This window comes from Eutrigla gurnardus (assembly GCF_963514095.1).
Source record: "Eutrigla gurnardus genome assembly, chromosome: 10".
Taxonomy (NCBI): domain Eukaryota; kingdom Metazoa; phylum Chordata; class Actinopteri; order Perciformes; family Triglidae; genus Eutrigla; species Eutrigla gurnardus.
Window position 1 is genome coordinate 7747100 of NC_139924.1, and position 26062 is coordinate 7773161.

Genomic DNA, 26062 nt, shown 5'->3' on the forward strand with positions numbered 1-26062 from the left:
GTCAGCTGGTCCTTTCCCTGGAGGCGCAGTTGGCTTCTAAAGAAACAATTTCAAACAACAGACAATGAAGCCATGAAATCAAGCTAAAGGCAGGGGGAGAGAGAGAGAGAGAGAGAGAGAGAGAGAGAGAGAGAGAGAGAGAGAGATCAACAGTGTTTATCCTGGGAAAGAGGATGAGAAAAGGATCAGAAGGTAGAGGGAAGATGACATAACGAGGTGAATGAGGTAAATAAATAAGAGTTAAACTGATGCTTTGAGGAAAGAAACAAATCACTGGATTCAAACTGTTAACGAACAGCAAACAGATGCTCTTGGATCTTCTTGTTAAATCAGAGTGGAGTCTTTGACATCTGTCTCAAATACAAAGTGTGGAAGAGATTGCAATGAAATGCCAAAATAGTGTCCAGACTTTACTGACTGACCTCTGTTACAATCACATCAGACATATTTTGATTGACGACAGATAAAACTGAAGCCACCGGAGACTTCCCAGTGAAATATGTCGTTACAATCATTTGCTTATTTTTAATTATTATTTGCTTTTCCACTGTGCATTGATTTCCATTAGTATGCACAATATACACGGGTGGCAGATGTGCGTGTTTCAGGAGTCAGTAGATAATCTCCATGAATGTGTGATAGCTGTCCCTTTGTTCTAAATGATCTAATTTATGATTAACGGGTACTGAAAAAATTAATGTGGTGTGATTTCCTTCGTGCTGTACTTCAATAGTTCACAACAGATATGTCATCGTCACGATTAATAATTCATAAAATATGCATTCAAAATGTGCAAAGAATGGTTATCTGTACGACACTAGCTTATTGGCTTCAACTTCAAATGGTTGGCAAGTTGCTGCTATGAGTTTTAGTATGATATACTTATTCCTTTTTTGCATAAGCCTATTACTGGGAAAACATTTTCCACTTTTTAACCTCCTTCATTCATTTCAAAACAAACAAAAGGTTGAAACCATGACCTAAATAAACTGTGGTCATAGTGACTATTTAACATTTACATTTACATTTAGGTCATTTAGCAGACGCTTTTGACGAAAGCGAGTTACAATAAGTACATTTGTCAAAAGAGAGAAACCACAACATATCATTGCCAATAAAGTAAAAGAATAAGAGCTAAAAAATAAAAACAAGTGTCAGATCCTCGTCTAAGTAAAGTAGTAGCTATTCAGCAAACATACCAAGGGCAAGTTCGGAATTTTGGACATAAGACCTATTCAGCCGGTGTGTTCGAGACGTCTGGAGACGTTTTCAAGAAATTTCATTCAGTTCTTCTAGTTGCCGAGTTCGCTTGTGCTATGGCTAGCGCAAGTCAATGGTTCTAGCTAGACAGGCATTAAAAACAGTCTTGCCCACTCCACAGTGCACCCGAGGAAAATCAATTGTAACGGCAGACTATCGATGCACATATGTGTTTATAGAATGTTTGAAATTAAACCAACCTTGCATTTTTAAGGATTGATGTCTCAGCAGCAGCAGCAGCGTGTCATACTTCCTGGTAGGCTATGGCAGCGGCGGAGTGATATCACCTAGCGCTTATAAGTTACCGGTTCTATAATAGTTTGTTTACCTGCTGTCATTACTACAGACACAGAGTAGCCTGCAGTGCTAGTTTCTTCAATCTCACAGAAATGGACACTTTTGGAGAATATACTGAAACTTTTGAAGACTCTGATGAGGAGATTTTTTCCACCCAAACCCAACCGTACCTGTACGAGCCTCCAGTGTTGGTCTGCGGTCCAAGGGCTTTTCACCCAGCTCTGAGGGCACGAGGCCCGACTATTCGGCGGTGTTCATGTGTCTATTTACCGGAGGCATAGTGGGTCATGCAGAGTCGAGGTGAAGTCTGAACAGGTGAGTCTTTTTCAGAAGATGGCAGTGACTGCTGTCCTGACATTGGTTGGGATTCCGTTCCACCACTGAGGAGCCAGAACAGAGAAGAGTCTGGACTTTGCTGAGCGACATTTGTTTGATTTCAGCGATGGTGGTACCAGCCGGCCAGCTGAAGTAGAGGAGCGAAGTGCTCGCTTCGGGGCATGAGGTTTGACCAGTGTTTGAAGGTAGATGGGTGCCGTTCCATTGTTGGGCTTGAAGGCCAGTGTCATCGTCTTGAATTGGATGCGTGCTGCAACAGGGAGCCAGTGGAGGTCACGGAGGAGGGGGGTCACATGGGGGGTTTAGCTCAGGAGGTAGAGCGTTCGGCTGGAAACCGCAAGATTGCCGGCTCCTCCTAGCTGAGTGCCTGGTGTCCCTGAGCAAGACACCTCACCTTATTGCTCCTGACGAGCTGGCTGTCGCCCTGCGTGGTCGACTCCGCCGTCAGTGTGTGAATGTGTGAGTGAATGGGTGAATGACAGTCATTCCTGTAAAGCGCTTTGGAGAAAAGCGCTATATAAATGAGGCCATTTACATGGGAGAATTTGGGTGGATTGAAGACAAGGCGTGCTGCAGCATTCTGGATACGCTGCAATGGTTTAGTCACCGAGGCCGGGAGTCCAGCCAGGAGAGAGTTGCAGTAGTCAAGGCGGGAGATGACCAGTGCTTGGACCAGGAGTTGCGTTGCATTTAACAAATTCCAATTTGCTGGTGAGTAAAGGCTATCACCAGACATGACCACAGCTCTTTTGTTCCTTCTGATGGACACTCATTGTGTGTAGATACGGTGATAACAGCTCAAACTGATATTCAGGATTTTAACATATGTATACTGTATGTGTGTGAGGAAACCTATTCTGTATACCTACCAACTTTAAACCCACCCATAGTGTGTATGTTGTGGTGCTTTGGACTGTGCTGCAAAAATGCTGGCTTCACACAAAGACAAAATACTCAACTGACAAACATTCATCCATGAGATCGCTGTGGCTTTTTTATGGGTTGTCATGCTGCTATTGTTGGCATGATTTCCTTCCAAAGAAATAACAGACCAGAAGAGAGTCCTTTTATGGATGATTTCTACCTTTCTGTCACGACCACAAAACTTTAGCCCAGTTTATCTTTTCAGAGTTTTCTGCTGGATTATTTTCTTTTACAGAGTAAATAAATTCCAGAGGAGTGGAAAAACATCTTTATTGCAGAAATGAACCAGAGCCATCTGTCAAGCAGCCGAGAAATACTGTGTCACGGGATGTCTTGTTGATGGCGAGACAGTATTAAACATGATTACTGGAGGAGAAAATATTTCATTGGTCCCCAAATGACCCGCAACCAACAGCCTGACAGGAAAAAGTGTGAGTACAATAAACACTTTTAAGGAATACCTATTCCATTATTTCTCTTCTGATACCAATTCTGAGTGCTGCAGAGACCTCATTTTAATTTTCTATTTAAAATCTTTACACATAGCTGTCTTAAAATGATGGGGATGGTTCTTCTATGGGAAAGGTAACATGAGGCGCTACCGCCACTGGATTTCGGCTTGTGTAAGTTGTGCTATCTTGTAGTTACAGTGTCAGTGTTACAAGCTCTGTACCTCATCATGTAAATCTGCTGAACAACCTGCACACAAGTCCGATCAAAGCTCATAAATCAGATCGCATAACTTTAATCATGTTTCATCTTGAAAACAGGACCATTTATCAGCGCACAGACGCGGTGCTAATACAGTCAGAATATCATTATTGTCTCAATTATGAAGAGGAAAGCAAAAAGACAGCAACGGAATAAAAGAACTCCAGGATGACAAATTTCATTTCATCAACTGAACATCGATCATCTGCACATATTTCCAGCAGAGTCGGGATTGAATAAGTGCAATGTAATGAGGTTTACATGTATTCAGAAACCTCATGAAAATGCCATTAGATTCACTTGTAATGGTGGAGATTATTAGCACCTTAAAGTGTGTTTGTGTATTCTTAAATGTCTAAAGCAGTTTTTTTTAATCATGTGTGTGTGTGTGTGTGTGTGTGTGTGTGTGTGTGTGTGTGTGTGTGTGTGTGTGTATCACTGTGATAAATATCTAGATATCTGAGTGCAGGCCTGCTGAAGGTCACTCTGAATGGAGGCAGATAAATGAACTGGAGACACCAACAAGCTTATTACTGTAGAGCGCGTGCACACATAACACACACATAACACACACTAACATCCACGCCAGCACAACGTATTACTGCTACTGTAGTGACATGAATGCTCCTCCTCTGATTCTCTCTGTGACAACATCCAAACTTACCGATGCAGAAGGGCAGGAAACAACAGTCGGAGTACCTATACAGTATTGTGCAATCCAGTGCAAAAGTAAAAAAAATAAAATAAAAAACACACTTCTGTGCTCATAATGTTGTCCCCCTCATGTTCTTGGCTCATTGCCTCCATTGTCTAAGCACCTCGTAAAAAAGTGAACAATCTAACCAAATGTCCTGTGTTTTATGAATGCATTAATATTCAGAACTGAATGTACTTTTTGTACTTGCACTGTTTAACACTTTATGTACGTAACAATTGTAATCCTTTATCATATAATGGGGGGTTTAGCTCAGGAGGTAGAGTGGGTTGGCTGGCAAGATTGCCGGTTCGATCCCCGGCTCCTCCTAGCTGTGCCTGTGTGAATGTTTGTGTGAATGTCAGTCATAACTGTAAAGCGCTTTGGACAAAAGCGCTATATAAATGAGGCCATTTACCATTTTATATAAGAACGTTTTTATATTTTTTATGAAGTGGCATTTTGCAGAATCATTCCAGTGTATGCACACATCAACATCTGCATGGCTTAATAATAACGTGACACGAGATGGTCAGCAAATCTATGCCAATGCCCTGCGTTCATTTTGATATTACATTATAACCAAAATGTGCCTACACATAATGAAGCCCTGGACTCGAAGCAAGACAATGTGCAAGCTTGAAATTCTGGGCAAGCTGCGAAAGTCTGTGAAAGATTTGATGGAGCGCTGCACTAAAAGCAAATGAAATTGAGCCGTGCAACTCCATAGACCTTGTCTGTTCACGGAGAGAATGTGAGTCAGTTCTTTGTGGTCAATTGACAGCTTCGAAGCAGGTGCAAGGATGATGTCTGAAATACTTTGTGAATTCTAGAAAGCAGACACACACACACACACAGCAAGTGACAAGACAAAAAAGAGACTGTCTGGCCCAGGGTTTCCCCCATCTGTGTTCACATTTGGAATTGACAGCCTGTTGGCCAAACTTGACAGTACAGCTCACATCAAAACGTGTGTGTGTGTGTGTTTTTTTATGTTCACCTCTACCTACGCCAGAACTATTTGGATGCTGGCACTAAGGCTGCAGCGGAAACACCTCAAGGACTAAAGGACTAAAGGATGCCATGCAATTTGGGGAGTTTGTGTTCAAACAAGATGAAATGTATCCGCCCATCATCTGCTCAAACTAATAAAAAGAATATACAGCTGATGTATGCAATGTTGACACTGTTCTATGCTGAAATGATGTGCTTTTTATTGGGGGTATTATTTTTGCTTTGATTTACCCATTTCATTTAATCATTTTAACACCGGTTTGACAATCCCCGTCAATCAGCTGGCCAGGCGCCTGGGGATTCTCACTGTGCTCCAGATGGCCAGTCCGGGCCTGCGTTGCTGGCTGGAAAGCTGGCCGTCAGAGAGATGGGGGACATACAATAATCATTTAAAGATGAAGATGTTGGCGCTCACTTTCAGATTCTTCCTGGAAGGCATTTATTGTGTGCAAGACATGAAACTGTTACTGAAATAGTTTAAACCCTGCTCGATTTCCCTTGTGCTCACACCTGGCCTATCTTGTTTTTGATATCTCAGCTATTTCTCAAGAAAGGTAATGAAACCTGAAGGTAAGAAACTAAAGCGTATACAACTAGCTAGAGAACAAGCTGCCTACATTAAGCTACAGCGTCTCCATTGCACGACACACCTGAGCACAGAATTGAATTGAGACGCGAGCCACTGCAATGATATGAGATGAGACTTTCAGCAAACATCAAGGTTAAGGAATGGTTTGGTCCACTTTCGGGGTGTCTCAACAAGATTCCTCCAGGCATAAATATGGGAGACATAATGTTTAATTACAAAAACAACCTGTTGTTTTTACCTCTTTTGCTCAACCCCCCCAAAATAATACAAATCTGTATTCTGCTGATTACAGGTTATCAAATAAGCTTCTAAAAATCATACTCCTTCCTTCCAAAGATTATATGGGCCATTATTTTTTCTTGATTTAATTTCATTTGACTGATTTACTAGATGTTTTATTGCTCTCAAACATTGCATGTCTAAGCCTATGTATCAGGGATTGGGTTTTTCTTATTTAATTTAATTGGAATTTCTAATTTCTGGTTCATTTTGTATTCCCTCTGATACACTTATTTACTTAAGTTGAAATCCTATTACTGAAAATGATACTATTTTTAGAAGTGTAACCTTTACTAGTACATCCCAGTCCTTTACATCCTTTACATCCTTCAATTCATCAAAATGAATGGAATTTGGATTTCCTCTCTGCAGTTTATAATTTTTTTTTAATCAACTTTAAGTGAAACAGAACATCTTTCCGTTTGGCATGACAAGGAGGTCGACACCCCTTTACCTTTAACAGAATGAGGAAGCAACCCAGCAATTATGCATATTAGGTGACTGATTTGCATTGACATCAAATCACATCAAAAGTGACACCATATGCCTCACTTAGAGAGCCAAACACTGCCTCCTAGAAACCATGAAGGCTGGGGCAGCCAAGAACATATGAAACAGTCACTGGAGGCTGTGTCTACATAATCGGGATCATTTATACATGTTTCCCACATATGCTCAGAGAAAAAGGGTTGTCAAAGCAGTCTTCCCAAAGGGTTATCCTAAGGGTGCATGTTCAGGTTATTGAAGTTCACCTGAGCATTAGATCCTTTAGGGTTCAAGTACAGAAGACAATCAACAGTGGTAGATGTTGGCTAATTGGGAAAAGGAGTGAAGCCTTTCCTCCCAAAGTCCCGTACATTGGGAGGAAACAGTCACAGGGGCTTAGAGCAAAATGTTCTGATTATTGCTCAATTGAGGCAAACACTCTTTCGATGTGTAAATCCATAATGAAACAAATTCCATTCGAATGGCAGTCTTGAATAGCCGGATCAAGTTTCGCTGGAGGAAAGAGATAGTTGGACTGAATGGGTGCCATCAAGGACGGACCCTGCAGGCCAAATTAATTTGAAACTGTGACCATATTTTTATAGGCACAATACTCACTCCACCTGAAATGCACCAGGCCTTAATTACATCGCTTCCAGCAAACTTCACAGAAACCAACGAGGATCTGTTTTAATATTCTCTAGTCTAGCTCATTTCAAAAACACAGAATCTGTCCGTACTCTAGCATGTCGTTCACCACCGAGGCTGTTTGTAAATGATAGCAACATTACCTTCACTTCACTTGTCCGTCCTCCGCTTCACTGTGTGTGAACATTAATATAAGGGAAACACTGGCCACATGTAAACGTTTCTGATGTTGCTTGCAAGTGAATGTATGTCTTGTTTCCTCCACTTCTAAGGCAATGGCAAAACGACTGTAAAATACTCGATTTTGACAGTGTAGTAGGACATAACACAGACATGAGCCCTCACTGGCTTCCCACCAATTGTGCAGAGTCAACTCAGACAAGCTGGAGGTAACAGGTTTGGAATAGGTCACCGAAACTGAAAACAAAACAACTATTATTGTATCAACTCCTACAAAAGACACACCTACACGTATTCTGCTGATTTACATAGACACTATTTGGGCTTTTCTCAAGCCCCTCTTTGAAGAACCCCAACCCCTTTGAACTGCCATGTTTCTTTGCCTGTCGTGTTAAAAGTTAAAAGTGAGAAGGATACAGCTAGGGAGTGACTGTATGGCAAAGAGAAAGAACAAGTATCAAACACTCACTTTATAACTGGTTCAGAGTCTGAAAAAGGGCCGTTTGTTTTTTTGGGAACATGATGATCTTGTTTATTGTTTTGTCTCTTCATTCAGCCTCATTGTGTCATATCTTGGCTTTCACACAACCCTTCATGGCCACGTCCCAGCAACCAGATTATGAAAAAGATTAAGCAAACATTTTCGACAGTTCTAATGAAATCTGATAAGTGGATACGTTATGCTTATTTTCTGTTTGGGGGGAAATGGGAGCGGAAATGGAAACAACGAAAACACTCCTTGTGACGATAGGTGAAACATGTTGCTCTAAATAAAAGAAACAACAGAACTAAACAACCATAGTGATTGTAAAGGTCGTGGATACAGCATGCCTACATGTAACCATACAGCATAATATGTGTTTCAATAGACAACCTGGTAGGAGTTGATTGAAGTTAGACTTTCTGAAGTGACAGAAGATGGATGCGTTTTGATTTCTGTGTACGTATGTGTCACAAAACAAGTAAATCCAAGGTAGCCAGATATGCGTGATGCCATCCTGAGAGCCTGAAGGGTCCTTTTTTAGAAATAAAAGACTGTTGAGTGAAGGGGGGTTTCTCTCACTTTCCTTTCTTACTTTCTTTGTCTTTCTTTTTCCGACCACAGGCCCTCCTCTCACTTCCTCCCACTTGCACTTAAGAGGGAAAGCATCTTAAGAGAAGCTGTCTTCCTTTTCAGACTCCTAATCCCTTGTCTATTCATCTTCTTTCCTCCCATCCTCTCTCTTTCACCAGACACTGAAATGTCAAACACATGATTATCTGCCGTTCTCTCCCCTTATCCCTCCCAGCTGCCCTTCTCTTCCATCTTCCTCTTCTCTCCATCCTCTCTTCCATTTGGGGTTAGTATGCCTCTGATGGTCTTGTGATCAAACCCATAAAAAGCAACTTTATCTTGGTTTTTCTATTGTTTATTAGAGCATCGATGACCTGACAAGTCATCAATATAGTTTTAAAGCGGGTGTTAAAAACTAGGTCAGACAAATATAAACACTGGGATTTTATCAATATAGTTCTTACACGCCTGAAGTTTAACTACATTGATATTTCAGCATTTAGACAAAGGAAACTACAGATAATTTACTAATGCCCCATTTTGCATAGCTTTCTAGACACTTCTCTAGATACTCCTATTATTTACAAACTGCCTCAAACAATTGTGTAATTTGTGACCAGTTGGTGGCGATAGGGAGAGGGGCTCCATTTAATCATCCTTATGCCTAATTTGCAAGGTGGTGACAATGATAAAGATAAGCCAGTTTGGGCTAGACATAGCAGAAGAAGGAGATCTGTCTTGTGTTGTTGTGGCAGAGTTTGGTGTGGTGCTATTTTTTTTTTGTAATGTGAAGCAATAAAGTCACTTCTCAAGATGAATTACCCCCTCACGTCTGTTTGTCTCTTCTTCTAATGTATTTTGGCGAAACCACACTATAAAACCTGGATGAACTCAAAGTCAGCTCTCACAGACAGCAGTGAATTTGACTTTAAACTCAGATTGCATTTTCAGGACGGATCTTCTGGACAACAGTGCTCTACTGCTGCATCGGGATCAGATAGTGAAGGTCTCCAAGTATCTAAAGCACAGATAAAGTAGAGCAGTCATTAAACTGGCAGAAAAGAGTTATCAGCAAAAATGCCCCGGAATCTATTTAAATGGTTTGCGTTGATCTGTCCTTCATGGAAAGCGAGACAGTGGGAACATGTTAGAAAGCGAAGCAGGAATGTCTATGTAACGAGATGAAAGTATTCTGCGGAGCTGCAGGAGTCCCACACAGCTTTAGTGGAGGAGATAAAAGCTGAATGGATCTGATACCACCACAGTAAATCTACCCAGAACCTTTCACGGGCCAAGGTGCCTGAAGTGCCCAAAGCTCGTATAGTTGAAGGACAGTCTGACAAGCTGTACACCAGGCTGATGCATCAGGTCAGAGGTCAACAAGGCTTTGATAAGGGTGTGTCCTGCTTGAAATAAAAACTGATATCACGCTTAGCCTTAAAGAACACAAAAAAGGGACTTACAAAAGGACCAACAAACCCGAGCAAAAGCAAAAAGCTTACCAAGAACTCCACTAACTTTTAAAAGATCTGTCCAAGCTTGTCCACACAGTCACATTTCAGGATGCAGTCCAAGCAACAGTCTCATTCAAGGCACACAATGCTCTCTGCAGCTTTCCCCAAAGAACAACAAGATCCTGTGACCGACTAAATCTCTGACTACAAAATGAGACATAAGAGACAATAGGTGACAGTTGTCAGGCCACAGACAAAGAAATTGAGCAGCAAGTGCAGAATGATGAGCACAGCTGGGAGCATTGCAAGAATCAAACTGAATGGCAGCCTGTGCTTCCAGAAGTGCACGACTCTCTCATTCTAAATGAGCTGCATAAACCAAATGGGTCACTTTGGCACAGAACGGCCATTAAAGTTGATTGGGGACTGTTTCTTTTGGTCCAAAATGCAAAGAGATCCAAACTCTTTTGTGAGAAAAGTGTGCCAAAAGTGTCTCAAGAAGAGAAAGCAAACAACAGACAGGCGTGAATCCTAAAAGGATTTTAGAAGGCACTTGTGATAATGAACTATTCCAATTTCTTAATCTGAGAAAATGCAGTAACAAATGCTGCTTCTGGGGTCATGGTGCAACTACCGTAAAGCACCGACATTTGGCACAGTTGGCACTGATACTCATAATTTGTTTTTTGCACAATATAATAATAGCCAGCCATAGTCATTCTGTCTCTCTCAGTGTGTTGTAGTCCGAGCATCTCATGCTTTGTTGACATAGTCAGGTTGGCCGCGTGTGTGTTCGTGCATGATAGCACATGGCTAGCTCAGCCATCGCTATGTTAAGAGGAGTGTGGAGGCACCAAATATGCTCTCAATTTCTGTCTTTCAGTCAGTCAGACCAACCCGGATCACTCTCAGGGCAATGGACAAAGAGAGGGGTTTAATGGAATCGCTCTCTTTATGTTAAGAACACTTTCTGATGAGTAGAAATGGGATTTTAAAATTTGCCCCCCCAAGGTCACGGGTGCCTATAATTGCACAGCTAATGCCTCTTACATTGGCAGGCAACCCACACTCCCAATAGACCTTCTGTTCAGAATTAAATCTGGAGGCTACCCAGGCAGGACTGTGTGGAGAGCAGATAGGGGAAACTGACGGTAGAGTCGGTAGAGTGGAGTGAGAGTGCTGCACTTTAAGTGGGATGCTACGATCCTGGTGAGAAAATGTGACTGAGAGAGCATGACTTAGCAAAATATGCTGCTAAACCCAAACATAATTGCACTTAAAGCATATGGGTCAGGGGCTTTGTGAACAGGAGTTGTGGGGCACAAAGCTGGCAGTGTATTTACGACAAAGAACATCCAATAATTGAGTGTTTAGGACAAAAGTCCGGGAGACAGATTGACATTGAAAACGCTGTTTCACAAGTATATATTATGATTTAATATTTTCTCATTTTAGATGTAAACATGGGCTTATGCTCTTATACATAATAACCAAGTGCATCTGGAATAATACCAAACTGACATTCTGCTTTGGGGATTATAGATTCATCATGGAGCTTGAAGGCCCACAGGTGACATAATGCTAAAAATACAGTTGAAGCTACATTCTGACAGAAACAACAGGGTGAAATCCATCAGCACATTCATACATCTAGTTGCTTGAGGGTGGAGAAATCTGTCAGTGGATTTAAGGTCCTACTATAATGTCCGCCAGGAAAATAAGTTGTTCTTTTGGCTTTGCTGCAGGTTGTCTTATACCCCTTTTTTTTTTTTTACCCAAGGGCCACTCTGATGAAATACAGATGTTTGGTGACACTATTTCACAACATCTGAATTTGTGTGTGTGTGTTGTTGTGAGAAACCAGGACACTCAGCCTTAAAAATGTGGGTCAAGTTGCTTATTGTTGGTGGCAATGCCTTTACTGTGAGAGAATTTGTATCCACGTTAGCCGAAACACATCCTTATTGTCGACGATTGTTATGCCGAACCCTTTCTCTCAACTCATCTTTGACAATGTCTAATAGAGGGCACTCGTGTGAAATTGTTTCAGCACGAAAATAAAGACTGAATAATGTGATTGGTGACACCCACATGAACCCGAAGCACCGAGCTTTGCAAACATGGTTTCTTAAAATCAAATCAAATGATGAAACTCAAGGATGTTCTTGTTATTAAGGGCCCAAATGAATCAATCTAGTCTGACTTGAGTTTTATGATAGACCACAGGGACTGGTGGTAGGTTCAAGTCTGTAGATTGGCCTGTCAGACAGCTTACTTAATCCTGCTGTCAGTTTCCTGATAAGTAATAGTACCCTGAGTTCTTTTTTGCCTCGTTCTGCAACCCCTTTCCTCTCTCTCTCTCTCCAATGCCAGACATCACTTTCCCTCAACACCTTTGATGTTTCTCTCTTCCACTCTTTCCTTCCGTCCTTTATTCTAATCCACTTAGTCTCCCTTTTCTGTGTCTCTACTTTTCTCCCTGGCCCTCCCTGCAAAATTCAGACGAAACTTCCCAAGTTAAGAAGCTGCACTCCTCGGCTCCTGTCTTCCTATCATCCTTCCCTCCCATGCTAGATGATTAGCAGCTGCTCTTCCTCCCGTACCCCTCTGCTGCAGTTCAGAGAAAATGATCCTGACTTAGAAGGAAGCATGATATTTTTGGCAAAGAGCAAAAAGAGACAGAGGAAAGAAAGGAAAAAGGGGAAGAAGAGAAGAAAGTGGTTATTGGTGGAACACACAAAAATCGAACAGTGGAAAGGAAATTGACAGGATAACAGGATAAATAAAATAAGAAAAACTGAGAGGAAAACAGTTCCCAACAGATAAGAAAAATACGCATGGACAATAACCCACAAATGGCAGAGGCTGATAGTGAAACATAAAGTGGCAGAGGGACATTTTCAATTTATAGTTTGAGATTTTAGACGGACAGCCGGGGGACTTAAAATGGCTTAACAGTAGGAAAAGCCCCAACATGCAATAGACAGATGTGAAGGTCAAAGACAAAGTATGCAGGTAGACAGGCAAGCAGCCATATTGTATTCTGATAAGGGCAAATAAGCAGATGTTCAAGAAGACAGACAGGAAAGAGCACACAGTGAGAGAAGAGAGACAGGAACGCAGGAGAGGGAACAGTTAGACAGGCTCGGAGGTGTGCAAATACACAGGCCTCTGGGTGGGAACACACACACACACACACACACACACACACACACACACACACACACACACACACACACACACACACACACACACACACACACACAACAAACAAACAGAGTGGCGAGCAAACTTTGAAATGAACAGGCAGATACACAGACATGTAAGCCAACAAGCAACAAGGAAAAACAGACAGCAAAGAGGTAGAGGAACGGGAATGGGAGGAATATCCAATCAGCATCATATGATGCTATTGCTCTACTTTGCTTTTCTCTCTGTCATCGGACACACACTCTCTCACGCACGCACACACACGCTTACAGACACAGACATACAGCCAAAGCAATCCAGTGCTTACCCAGGCATGGCGGGCTGAGTGCCATCAGGCGCCAGAGAGAAGCAGCATGCAGCTTTTGAGTGCTTACACACCGAAATGCACACATGCCGAACGGGGGGAAAAAGCAAGCGAGAGCACTGACATCTGTTATTGCCTCTAGTTCAGGCAAATCTACCTATGCCACGTTAGACCTAGAATTAACATATGCTCCTGTGATGGGATTCAGTTTTTCGGAGCATATTTTACACAACTAGAAAACGCAGAGCAGGTGCTTATTCAAGGCTACAATGATCATGAATAGAAATATAAAAATAATGATTTGGTTTGGAATTCTGAGCAGCATCTCCAACTGTAGCGTGGGTAGTCGCCAGGTATGATTAGTGAGCAGGCTGTGGTCTTTGTATAGCATGCTACACATCTATTTGAGCAAGTATTGGTTATTGAGAGGGTATTTTAGAAGAAAATAGAAATTATGGATACTGTAAGTGTTTTAGCAATATGCCTTTGGGGTATTATGATATGAAGGGAAAATTATTTATACTGGAAAGTATTTTAGTACGTACTGGGACCTGGGGTATTTAGAGAAAAAAGGGGAAATGATTTAGTTGAAAAATGTTCCTGTGAAAACTGTTCCTTTAAATGGTAAGCTCTGTTGGATTTGAGTGTACTCAAATATAAATATAGGGCAGCAGCAGGATCTGCCATACTAATGATATCCAGGGTCTCATGAATTTCTCATTTTGGTGCTTTGCGAAAGAGTGCTCAAACCTGAATTGAATTCCAACTTTGTCCCGGACAATGTAGAGTGTGTGTTGTGTTTTATAGACAGTACTGTATGACTTATGTTGTTGCTGCTGAAGTGACCCAGTTCCCCCACAAAGATAATTAAAGTTGTATGTTAAGAAGAAAAAGTAATAGTTTATGAATACCTGTTATTTTATCCCCCAAAAACATCTGAAAAACACGAGTTTGCAGATGCGGTTGCTGTAAATTGATGCCAGGGGTCCAGTGCCTTGCATAAGGGCACCTCGGCAGTGACAGAACTCAGCTGCCGTGGAACTACATTTAGGTATACTGGCCATATATATCTATATATATATGCTGGACTGTTCCACTGACATCTACCCGATACGTTGGTGTGTTTGTCAGGTTCAAAGACAGCAGGGTTTCCTTCTCTAAAACTGCTCACTTACAGCATCAAACCGCTCCTTCCTCGGTTCCCCTCTCTTTAATTTAGGCGTGAACTCCTACATACGCAGCCGCTACGTTCTGCCTCGCCTTCTCCTTAATGCACGTCTCCCTCTGCCTCCTCTTCTGTCGTACGCCCTCTGGCAGAGAAAATGATCCAACTTAAAATGAAAGTGTGACATTTAAATGAGCAAGAGCAAGAGCAAACAGAAGGAGTGAGAGAGAGATGGGTGAAAGAGGTAGAGAAAGGCTGCATGGAGGCACTGATTAGGTCGAGGAGAAAAAACAAAGTAAAAAAGATTCAGTACAGGGAATAGGGGTTAAAAGATAGGAGAGAAAGCAATGGAAATTAAAAGGAAGCGTGAACCCCAAAGCATTGGTGAGTCATTACAATTCTTGTTTGTATGGGAATATGTCAAGATTTGGAGGTTACTAGATTAAAGGCTCTACAATAGAGTAAAAAAACAAATAAAGGTAGTATTTTTAGCTACAGTATGTGTTTAGATCCTTCTCCGTCTAGGTAAATTGGTGTAAAACATCAACAAAAGTCTATATTGTCTGCCTCACATGCAGGTCTCACTGAGCCATGCAACATTATTCACCACACCACATTCCTGCATCCTATATAATATAACAATAATACAAGAAGGTGAATAAGCATTACGGTTGATATAGCTTAAACTGTTTTTTAAAACTTGTTTCTGAGCAAGTGGTGTTGATATGTGGTTGGGAAAAGCTGCTGAATCTTGAATTCAGATTGTTTTCTCTTCAGCATACGAGATCAGATGACCGTCCTCGCCACCAACTGATTATTAACTGAGAGACTCAGCCGGTGAGAGAGCTCGTTAAATAATGTCAGGGCTACAGCACTCACATCACCCATGTGAATTTCCTTCACGGTTTGTTCTTTACTCAGCCCACAGTGACTAAGCCAAAGTGCAGATAACTTGAGTATCCCTCCGTTCATCTGACATTTTTCACGACTTCCGGATCGAAAAATAAAGTCTTTAATTCTCCTCACTGTTCCTTCTCTTCTGCCCATATCAGCCAGCTGGCACAGCTACATTTAAGTCACATGTGAAATAGTAGAGTAGAGAAATAGAGCTTTAATATCCCAGAAGGCAATTTGGCTCACAAACAGCAGCACATACACTCCAAAAATAAACGCATATACACAAATACACATTCTAGCACCAACATCTCTTGATATTGTCAAAAAATAAAATCATCAAAGGAAGCAGTGCTAATCACAGGCTCAATCCCATTTTGTTTATAAAGCCAGGAGCTGATGTAATAAAATATCTAATTTGTCTGCTGTCTGTGTCAGCTAGGGAGGCAAAACCTCTGCTTTGAGGGAAGCATTTTAAACTCATTATGCAGAAGGTGCTGGGACCTGACCTTTCTGTGGGGCTTTGACTTGATACAGGTGGCACAGAGGGCATCTTGAGAATATTTTACATCGCATATAATCTTGTTGAAACAGGATTATAAGGGTTCAATGCAGGATTTGGCAAAATTAGGGCCAATGGAACAAATAAATTATTTAGAAATGATGAAATGGTAAATACACCTGCATTTCTGTATTGCTTTTCAACTAATCAGGGCACTTTACAATACATTCACTCTATTTACCCATTCACACACATTCATACACTGATAGCTGCCTTATCTAATCTAATCTAAGGTATTCATCACACGCCGATGGCACAGCCTTCCGGGGTAATTTGTGGTTCAGTATCTTGCCCAAGGACAGTTGGGCATGCGGACTGGGAGAGCCGGGATTCAAACCACCAATCTTCCGATTGGAGGACGACCCGCTCTACCTCTGTCTGCATGCCAAATTACCTCTTTCACAGCCACTGGCAGGTGCGTGACATGTTTTTTTATGGTAGCTTGATTTTTTTCCACCCACCTGCACCCTGCAAAGACTCCCCTACTCATCGCCTTCTTCAGTCATTTCAATGGATGTTTTCATAAGGATGGCAGTCTAGTATAGTGCTCTCAAATATAATTACGGATATTTAAAGTTTGATGTAGTGTCACAATTTAAGTTAATTATAACCTTAATGTTGACATGACACACTAATTATAACAACATTCAAAAATCTTCACAATAAAACTGCCATCCCCTGTATTGTTCAAAGTATAAGTCAATGGGATCATAGTTAATCTGAGAAGGCTGGTATCTGTTATGATAATGCTTATAATTAAAAACTAAAGATACCCCTCCTCAGGCACATGTAATACAATTTAAGAATTCAAATGTACCAAAAGAAATTAATAAAGGTTTAATTTGTATCAATATCTTTACCCCTATTAACCAATAATGTTTGTTTATCTGCTCTGACGTGCAAACATTAGCATGTCTGGCTAGCCATCTTACTCACAGTAGTAGCATAATTATCCATGTAGTATTACCAGTCCTGAGTGCGTCTATGCATTGGTTTTACTACCATTCCACTTTTTCAACAAATACTTGCACTGGGTATAAAAAACAGCATTTTTCATGGACGTACTTAACATACTTGGTGGATGACAAGTGATGTGGTAGTTCACTTTTACTCTGGGATCCAAACTTCCGCTGCTTCACTTTGAAAAAGATTTGTTTTCCAAAAAGTGGGCTCCAGGGTGGACTCCATATAGGTCCGACAGCTTGAGGCATAGCGGGGCGATCGATAAAGCAGCGGAGGCTTAGCAACGGATCAACTGAAGACCTCGTCGACCAAATCTCTTAGTTACAACACTGTCAACAACAGTAAGTGTCTGTCAAACTGCATTCAAGTTGATTTCCGTTGTAAATATTTCAGCCTCCACTGATTCCTGTATCTGCTGGGTAAAAGTGTACATTACAGACAACACACAAATTGAGATAATTTGTGTCATAGTGAGTAGGCTGATTTGGCAAGTGCAAAGAGGAAATCATTTAGCTGGGAGATTTTTAAAAGCTTAAGGGTTTTTTCCATGTTTCCCTTTCTGAATATAAGACACATTTTAATGACTCTGATGTGATGTCTTGTTCCCTATGCTCTTATGTGGAAAGGCTCAGTATTTAATGTGAATATCCCCCGTAATATTACCACAGCAGACACTGAATGCATGCAGTTTTGTTACCAAATTGTACACTGAACGTTGATAATGTCGCTTGAACTCAAGCATGTTGTCTTGATTGGGGTCTCTACAGAACATCATCAAATTCATCAACCCTTTAAGGCAGAGTATTGAAAGAAATGTTGTCTTTTTTGACAATAAAGTCTATTTCTATGCCAATTCAGACCGTCTTGATTCAATCAATGTAGATGAGGGCATGTCCTGAAGCACTGGGAAATTAAACAGAAGCATGTCTTTGTGATACGAAGCAACCTGCGCTGCTGTGGAGTGACGAGGGGGAAAACCTTGACTCTCAAGGCATGGCGCATCTGTTTAGTGGTACAGCAATCAGGGTTATGGAGGCTTTATGACTGCTCCGCAATAGAGTGTACAGTCATTTAAGCATCTATGGGTGACTTCAAACAAAGCAGTGATACCCGGGTTTGTACATTTGCAGATGTGGTCCACCATAAGAGCGACCAATGGGGGCTTAAAGGACACGTGTTTTCTTCAGTAACGGGAGAACTACAGCAGATTGGTCAGGAGAAAGTAATGGATGTACATTCTTCTTCATCATCTGCTTTGTAAGGCTCCTTAATGCATGAGAGAGAGAGAGAGAGAGAGAGAGAGAGAGAGAGAGAGAGAGAGAGAGACTGTCTACCTCTTGCCTTGGAGATTGATGTTTTTTTTCTTCTGTGTGTGTCACAAGTGAGCTTACGAGAGCTTATTGAAACAGAGGCAGGTAACTTGTAGAAAAACACCCAAACAAATGGGAAAAAGCCAGCAGCTATTGCTGTCATTTGTCAATTGAAATACTGTATTTCCAGAATGTCCTTGCATGTTTTTTTTCTTCTTTAAATTTGAAAGACGTTAAAGAATTCTCCCCCATAGTCTCCCTCCCTGCTGCTGTCCAACGCAAAGCCAAAAGTCAAACTCACAGTATGTCGCATTAGCTGTTTGTCAGTCAAGTTAACTTCAACTACACTCTTCTCCTAAACTCACGTAGTTTTGTTGCCTCAACCTAACTTCCTGTAGGGACGGAAGCTTATTTTGAAAGGACAGTGCATGAAAATGGTGGAAGCCCCTGCCACGTCCCAAACTGATGTTAGAGCGTTTCCTAGTCTGTCATAGTTTGAAGTTGAGGGCCACTGACCAAGCGTAGGTATTTTTGAGTTGGGTACTGGCCAGTGTTGGGAACGTTACTTTAAAAAAGTAATTAGTTATAGTTACTCACTACTTGTTCCAAAAAGTAACTGAGTTAGTAACTGAATTACTTTATAATAAAAGTAACTAGTTACCAGGGAAAGTAACTTTTTGCGTTACTGTAAAAATGAGTAGAACAGACATCTCCACCTTGACATATGCCAACTTTTCCTCGGATTGCTCCGGACTCGCCATCTCTGCTGCTTCTTCGAATTAGGGATGGCCAAAACAAAAAATATTTTTGACCGACCACCGAGCCTCATTAACCGGTTGAAACCGGTTAACTGATCAGATTAAAATGCGCTATTAAAATGCGCTATTAAAATGCCCCCCCCCCCCTTGATTTCGATTCGCGCTTGCTGCTTATCTCTCTCCCGTTCTGTCTCCGACTCACTCACACACACTCTGCCCCGGCGCCGCCCTTCCACTCACGTCACTTTTTTAAATCCCCTACAGCGCGAAACATCGAGTCCCGCGGCTCATTTAGGAAAATGACAGCTCCGATTCGTCTGGATGCAGATTTTCTTGAAACGACCCACAGAAAATGTATTCGTTAAGGTGGTGATTGTCTGGGAGGATGAGGGTTATGGCTGAAAAATCCATCACAAAGATGACCAACATGATTCCTTTGTAACATGTTTTGAGCTTTCCTGCTGGTTTGAATGCAATGCTACTGATTACATGTTTACTGTCCATTCTTATCATTTCATTGCCTAATTTTCACCCTACTTTAGTGTGTGTATATATATATATATATACTATATATATATAGTATAACTATATATACGTATGGTAAGCATAAGGTGGCAGGTGTGTGTTGTTAACTATAAAGCACTGGGGGAAACACTATGATTTTTGCTTTAATTTGTTGTATGATTTTGCTTTTCTTCGCAACAGGTGAGCATTGTTTGCATTATATTAGCATGCAATGACTTTACAGAGGTTGGCCAGACAGGCCTACACAAAGCGATGGAAGAGGGCGCGGCGAGAGGTGCAAAAAGTTACAGCGGCAGTGCGAGCAGAGATGCGTGCAGAGCAGGAGGCGCGAGCTGCAGCACCGGCAGAGCAGGCTGTACAAGAAGCAGCGCGGCTACATCAACATCAGGAACAGCTGCAACTGGCAGAGGAGATTGAAGAAGAGCCAGAGTTCATGGCAGTACCAACAAGTTCTGTCAGCAGCGCTGAGGAGGACAGCAGCAGCAGTGATGGTTCTGCGTCAGACATGGAAATGTGGGCCACACCTATGGATGATACCAGTGACCCCTACAGCGAGGAAAACCACCCACAATGCTCAGTTAGAAACTTATTACAGCACTGGGCCTTGAAACACCACATTCCACACTCTGCACTTGATGACCTTGTAGGATTAAAAGACAATGGGCACCCAGAGCTACCTTCAACAGCCAGAACCCTGCTATCAACCCCTAGAGATATCAGGACAGTCACAGTATCGGGAATGGAGTATGTCCACTTTGGTTTAAGGAGAACTATTGAAGGACAACTGAAGCTCTACCCAGAGGAGGTTCTGAAAAAACTAAACACACTGGAGTTGTCGCTCAACATTGATGGCCTTCCACTTTTCAAAAGTAGCAAGAACACTCTGTGGCCTGTCTTGTGTGCCATCCCTCTGTCACCAACTCGTGTTTTCCCTGTAACCTTAACATCTGGCCCATCCAAACCTAAGGATTTGGACTTTCTCACTGATGTGGTTGCAGAAATGCAGGATCTGCTTGAAAATGGAATTCAAGGGAAGACTGTTGTGATGCGTTGTGTTGTATGCGATGCACCAGCCAAGGCAATGGTCAAAGCAATCAAACTGTGCACAGGATACAATGGCTGTGACAAATATACACAGAGAGGGCTATGGATGGATGGACGTGTAACATACCCTGATGTTCTAAACACCATGCAAACCAATGAGATGTTCAGAACAGAAATGTCTGCTAAGGAGACCGATGGCCATACTGTTTCCCCATTTCTGCAACTTCCCATTGATATGATCAAAATGTTTCCCATTGACTACATGCACCAAGCTTGTTTAGGTGTTATGAGGTAACTGCTGGTGGGATGGGTGAGGGGAAGCAAGCAGGTTAGACTGTCTGCTGGACAGGTTCAAGAGATCAGCAGAAGACTCTGTGGTTTGAAACAATCTATACCAAGTTGCTTTACCAGGAAGCCTAGGAACTTGGAAGAAGTGGACCACTGGAAGGCTACAGAGCTGCGTCAGTTTGCCCTATATACAGGAAAAATAGTGCTCAAGGATGCTGTCCAAGCCACTGTATAGGCATTTCATGGCTTTCAGCGTAGCACTGAATATTTTGGTTTCTCCAAACCTGGCACGCAAACACGCAGACTACAGCAGAAGTCTGATGGAGTATTTTGTGTCAAACACAGCAGAGCTGTATGGCGGTCACTTCATGGTGTATAATGTCCATACCATGCTCCATTTAACAGATGAAGCAGAAACCTTTGGATGTCTGGATGCATGTAGTGCCTTCCGGTTTGAAAACTACTTGGGACGGCTGAAACGTCTGGTACGATCGGGACGAAAACCACTTGTTCAAGTGGCCAAAAGGCTCTCGGAGATGGAACAGGGTCCAAGCAGCACAGTTCCAGCACAAAAAAAGAAAATCCGAAGACCAAACAATGCATACATCTTGGCAGGTGACAAATGCTGTGAGGCCGTTGAGGAGAGGAATGACATGGTTTTGTGCAAGGTGTTTGAGAAGTCGGATCCTCTGTTCACAGATCCCTGCGATTCAAGAATCATCGGGTGCTTCAAAGTGAAGAAGAGAGACTTTATCATGAAGCTGGTTCCAGAATGTGAACTCACAACACAGGCCTTGATGATTGAGGAGCCACAGAAACAGACAAATGTTTTCTTGACAGTCCTGCATGATTTTTAGGAGACATCCAAACAAACAACTTCAATCTATTTTTTTGGAGGGGTTCGTTGAGTGTATTTGCTGTGTATGCTTGCAAAAAATCTGTACTCTGCTAATATGTGATATTCTGTTTTTGAGCCTTGTAATGATAAAGGGTGGGTTGGGATGGAGTTTTACAGGAAAATGTACCCACTCCATCCTGATGCTGTGTATATCTATTCAAAACTAAATAAAAACTGCTTTACAAAAAAACACCTAAAGGACTTTGTGACTGTTTTCATTATTGCAATCTATGGTGCTCTACTTGCCATTCTAATGATGCCTTTCTGTTAACAGATGGACTTCAGTGTTGTTGAGTTCAACGACAATGCCATTGAGGTTGTGCCAACTACATGGCTCGAAAACACTGCTGAGGTATGTGGTTTTGTGTTGACACAATTCGTTTTTCTATTCAAAGTGTCTTTTCACCACATTGTAAGAAAGGATCTGAAATGAGTTGCATTTTTTTTAAACTGCAGGGCTTCCTGTGCTACTGGACACAACTTAATGTGCGAAAGCACGTTATTAGCTGCAGCGAGCCAAGCAGAAGCTGGGCTAAATATCCACTGAAGAAAGTGTGGTACAGAAGAGGTGAGCTATCTTTGCTATGCACTAGAATATATTGTTATGCGCGCCCGCCCTTTCTCCGTGTTTCTTATCTCCTCTTCTCACCAGGTGTGCGTTGGATGAAGGTGATTACCTGTGGTCCATTTAAGAGCCGCTGGAGGTGCCGCGCGGTCTCTGACTTTCCGGCGTCCATGCTGTCGTGTGCCGGTCAAACTGCGATCGGGGCAGTTTTTGGTTCCGCTTTAGTTCTTTGATTTACTGCCTTGAGGATGGGGGTCTGGAGGTTATGTTCTCTGGGTCTTAGGTTGGTAACTCGGGTTACCACTTATTTATTTTTTTAGGGAAGGGAGTCCGGGTCCTACGGCCCACTGCGCAGCTGGCCTGGGCTCTCTTCACTCTTATGTGTTTTTTTTTTGCCAGGCTTCCAGACTCTGGTAGTGTTAATTGTTTGATTTAAATTTCGTTAATAAAGTCTTGGGTTTTTTCTGCCTCTTCATTGTCGAGTTTTGACTTTTTTTTTATAAAAAAATCTGCGGCCACAGATTGAGCCGTTTAGGTTGTGGCCGTAACAATATTAATAAAGTTTTCTCTGTATCGAAATACTGTTTTGTTCTGCTACTGGCTCATAAAAATGTTTCTCCTTACATAGATTCCTACACCAAAGCAGACCGGATGTGTCTGAAACTAATGGACTCTTCAAGTGTGGAGACCGAAGATGACACGACTATTAATCAAACGAGGCAGCGTAGACGTCCAAGGAGGTATTCTTTCGCCTCTAGTGATGGTAAGATCTCTTCAGTACAGACTACATTATTTTCACAATTCAATGTTCGTTTCCCAATCGGTACACGGTCTTTCTCTCCAGATGATTCTGCTCCACCGGCAGCAAAGCAGCCCAGGACTATGCCTGGAAACCCTGTGGGTAAGTTAACAGTTATCAAGTCATCTTTCATAGCTTGGAGCTAACGTTCATGAGGAATTCAATTCAATTCAATTCAATTTTATTTATAGTGTCAAATCACAACAGAAGTCATCTCAGGACACTTGACACATTGAGCAGGACTAGAATATGCTCAAAATTTCAAGAGTCAACACATTTTCAAAGTCCCAACATCACCCAGGGTCAAGCGTTACAGCGACAGTGGCGAGAAAAAACTGCCTTAATAGGCTTTTAGGCAGAAATCTCGTGCAGCCCAGGCCCTTGGGTTCCAACTGCATTTGGTGCTGGTAGTATAGTAGTAGTAGCATTAACAGTAGTGGTGGGATTAACAGAAGCAATAGTATTGTAGGAAGATAAGGGTTAATACCTAATGGTACCTACGTAAACTGTGTATGTACGGAAACTAAGGACGATATTAAAATATGTATATCAATGTATATTAATCTACAATTTCAATACCTGCTCTCGTAAAAGGGGCACCATCTGTTGGTCAGACAGAACTTTATAGAATTCACGTTAATGACTCTAATGACCACTTATTCATTAATTAACAATTAATCAATATCATTTAATAAATCAGTCTCATTTCCTTAGATCATAAGTTCTTGAAATAGGGATCTTTGTATTCTGCACAGAAGAAATATCCACGGACAACGACTTTATGCCAGTGTTTCCCCTACCATTGTACAGGCCTGGCGGGCCGCCAGGCCAAGGAGACCTGCCGCCAGGCCAAAAAAAAAATCAATACGCCAAAAATAAGCCACCTATCAATTCATTCATAAATCAATAATCATTTACATTAGGAGTGCCTCCGCGCAGCACAGTAGACTTGCTCCGCAAGACGCGCGGTCGCAACAATCCTCGCCGCGCGCTCCCGCTACGTTCTTCCTCGTGTACTTTACACGCTTGATGTTGTTCTGATGCCGTTCCGCCTCGTCAAACCACCACGATGCCGCTTTCTACTTTGAAAACACGGAAAGTTGACACTGTATTTTGATAAGCTGTTGCACTCTTCAGACTCGTGGTGTGAGCGGAACCGGACCGGTACCGGAACCGGACCGGTGCATTTATAAGAAAAATGCCGCTGTGTCTCCGTCCAAAATCCACTTTCCTCGCGCTGCCTGCTCGCACAGATCCGCTCGTGCGCACATTCGCTGATGCAGGTCGAGTGTTGTCGAGAAATATATGCAGAGACGGCGCTCCTTAAAAACAACATCAAGCCATAGGCAGCCTAATAAAATAAGGATTGTTTTTTGATAAGCTGTGGAACTCTGAGTTAACCTATTTCTACCTGAATTTCTATGAACTATTGGGCTGTTGAGTAAACCTATAACTTATATTTTACTTGATAAAATAAGACAATATGCACTCATATGTCGTTATAATGTTTTATAACGTATAAAAGTATCTGTAGCCATTAATGTGATGCTCCTCATTTTCCTGCCATATTTTTCCGGCCCCTAACTTTGGATCATTTCCATCAACCGGCACCTTAATAAGTCACTCTCTCCTTTAATCCTTGAAAACCTTGAATACACTCAGGTTGAACAAAAATGTTGAATGCAAATATAATAATTGCAGAATTGCAGACTGCTTGCTGTGCCACCTGACTTAATCCAACTGCACCAATACACCATCCCACGCGTCTTGTCTGTTTAGGGTTTTTTCGGTGGGTACCACCGGGCCTGAAAAAAATTCTAGGGGAAACACTGTATGCTTTAGGGAAATTTATAGATTAACTAGGGATTAAACAAAAGTGAATAAAACAATAACAGATGTAATAAACAAAACACCAATACAACGCCAGAAATATAACTGAAATGTGATTAACAGCTCATCTAGCACGTTTGGCGATAAAGGCGAGTGGGTTCTTTCTAAGAATTTGGACTCCTTAGTAAGAGGAAAAAGTGAATAATGGGATAAATGACAGATATTAGATATTAACAGACGCTATACTTAGTTTCACCCTGCAACTCGGTCATTACTGTTGAATGCGGATTCGGTCTTACTTTGGGACGCTTCTTCTCGGCTTACTGAAACTCCAAGCGGTCGCTGTTCCTGACGGTGACGTAGACCCGGAGGGATCTTCCTTGCCGTGGACCGAGGGAACCGTTAGCGCCGATCTGCGGTAGTTTCGTAGCGGGCGTCCGTCTTTGCCGTAATCCGTCTTAGTTTAACAGCTGTCTTCTCCTTGAATTCGGCCTTGGGTGGCTTAGGTATAAGCGTTAGTCAATATGCCAAATATTGCGGCCGCTGGTTGAACTAGCATTAATCAAAAAGGCTTGCGGAAAAAGAAATGCTAAAAATGCAAAATTGAAGAATCTAACGTTGAACGAACTATTCCAATAAAAGGAGTAAAAATTGGGAACTAAGAAAAGTACGAAACTTGAAGAGGGTAAAAAGAGAGAAGAGGAAGGCCGGATGGCCAGCGCCTGTTGGCAAGAGTGGGGAGGCCAGAGCCGGGGGGGCAAAGCCAGGAGGGCAGAGCGCCCGGACGCCAGAAGCTTGGAGGGAAGAACGCGCAACTGGTGTCTCTAACACGCAGCTTTTATGCTGACCGAGGGGGCGTGTCCAAGAGGGACCCGTTCAAGTTACAGTCCGAAATCTTTGTGATTTAAACTGTTAAACAAAACGAAATGCAATCCTATGACTAGAACGTTTGAACACCATCTCGCCGTTATGGTCAAAGTTGGCACATGGCATATAGTTCTCACACAGAATGATAGGTCAA

At 42.0% G+C, this 26062-nt stretch overlaps 1 long non-coding RNA gene across 1 annotated transcript in view; it reads left to right on the forward strand.

The window, feature by feature from the left end:
• The first annotated feature begins 14845 nt into the window (after positions 1–14845).
• LOC311020383 overlaps positions 14846–26062 on the forward strand; it is a 30103-nt gene continuing 18886 nt past the window's right edge. The window contains exon 1 of the long non-coding RNA XR_014597902.1: positions 14846–14989. This is a non-coding gene — a long non-coding RNA (uncharacterized lncRNA). The remainder of the gene's footprint in view (positions 14990–26062) is intronic.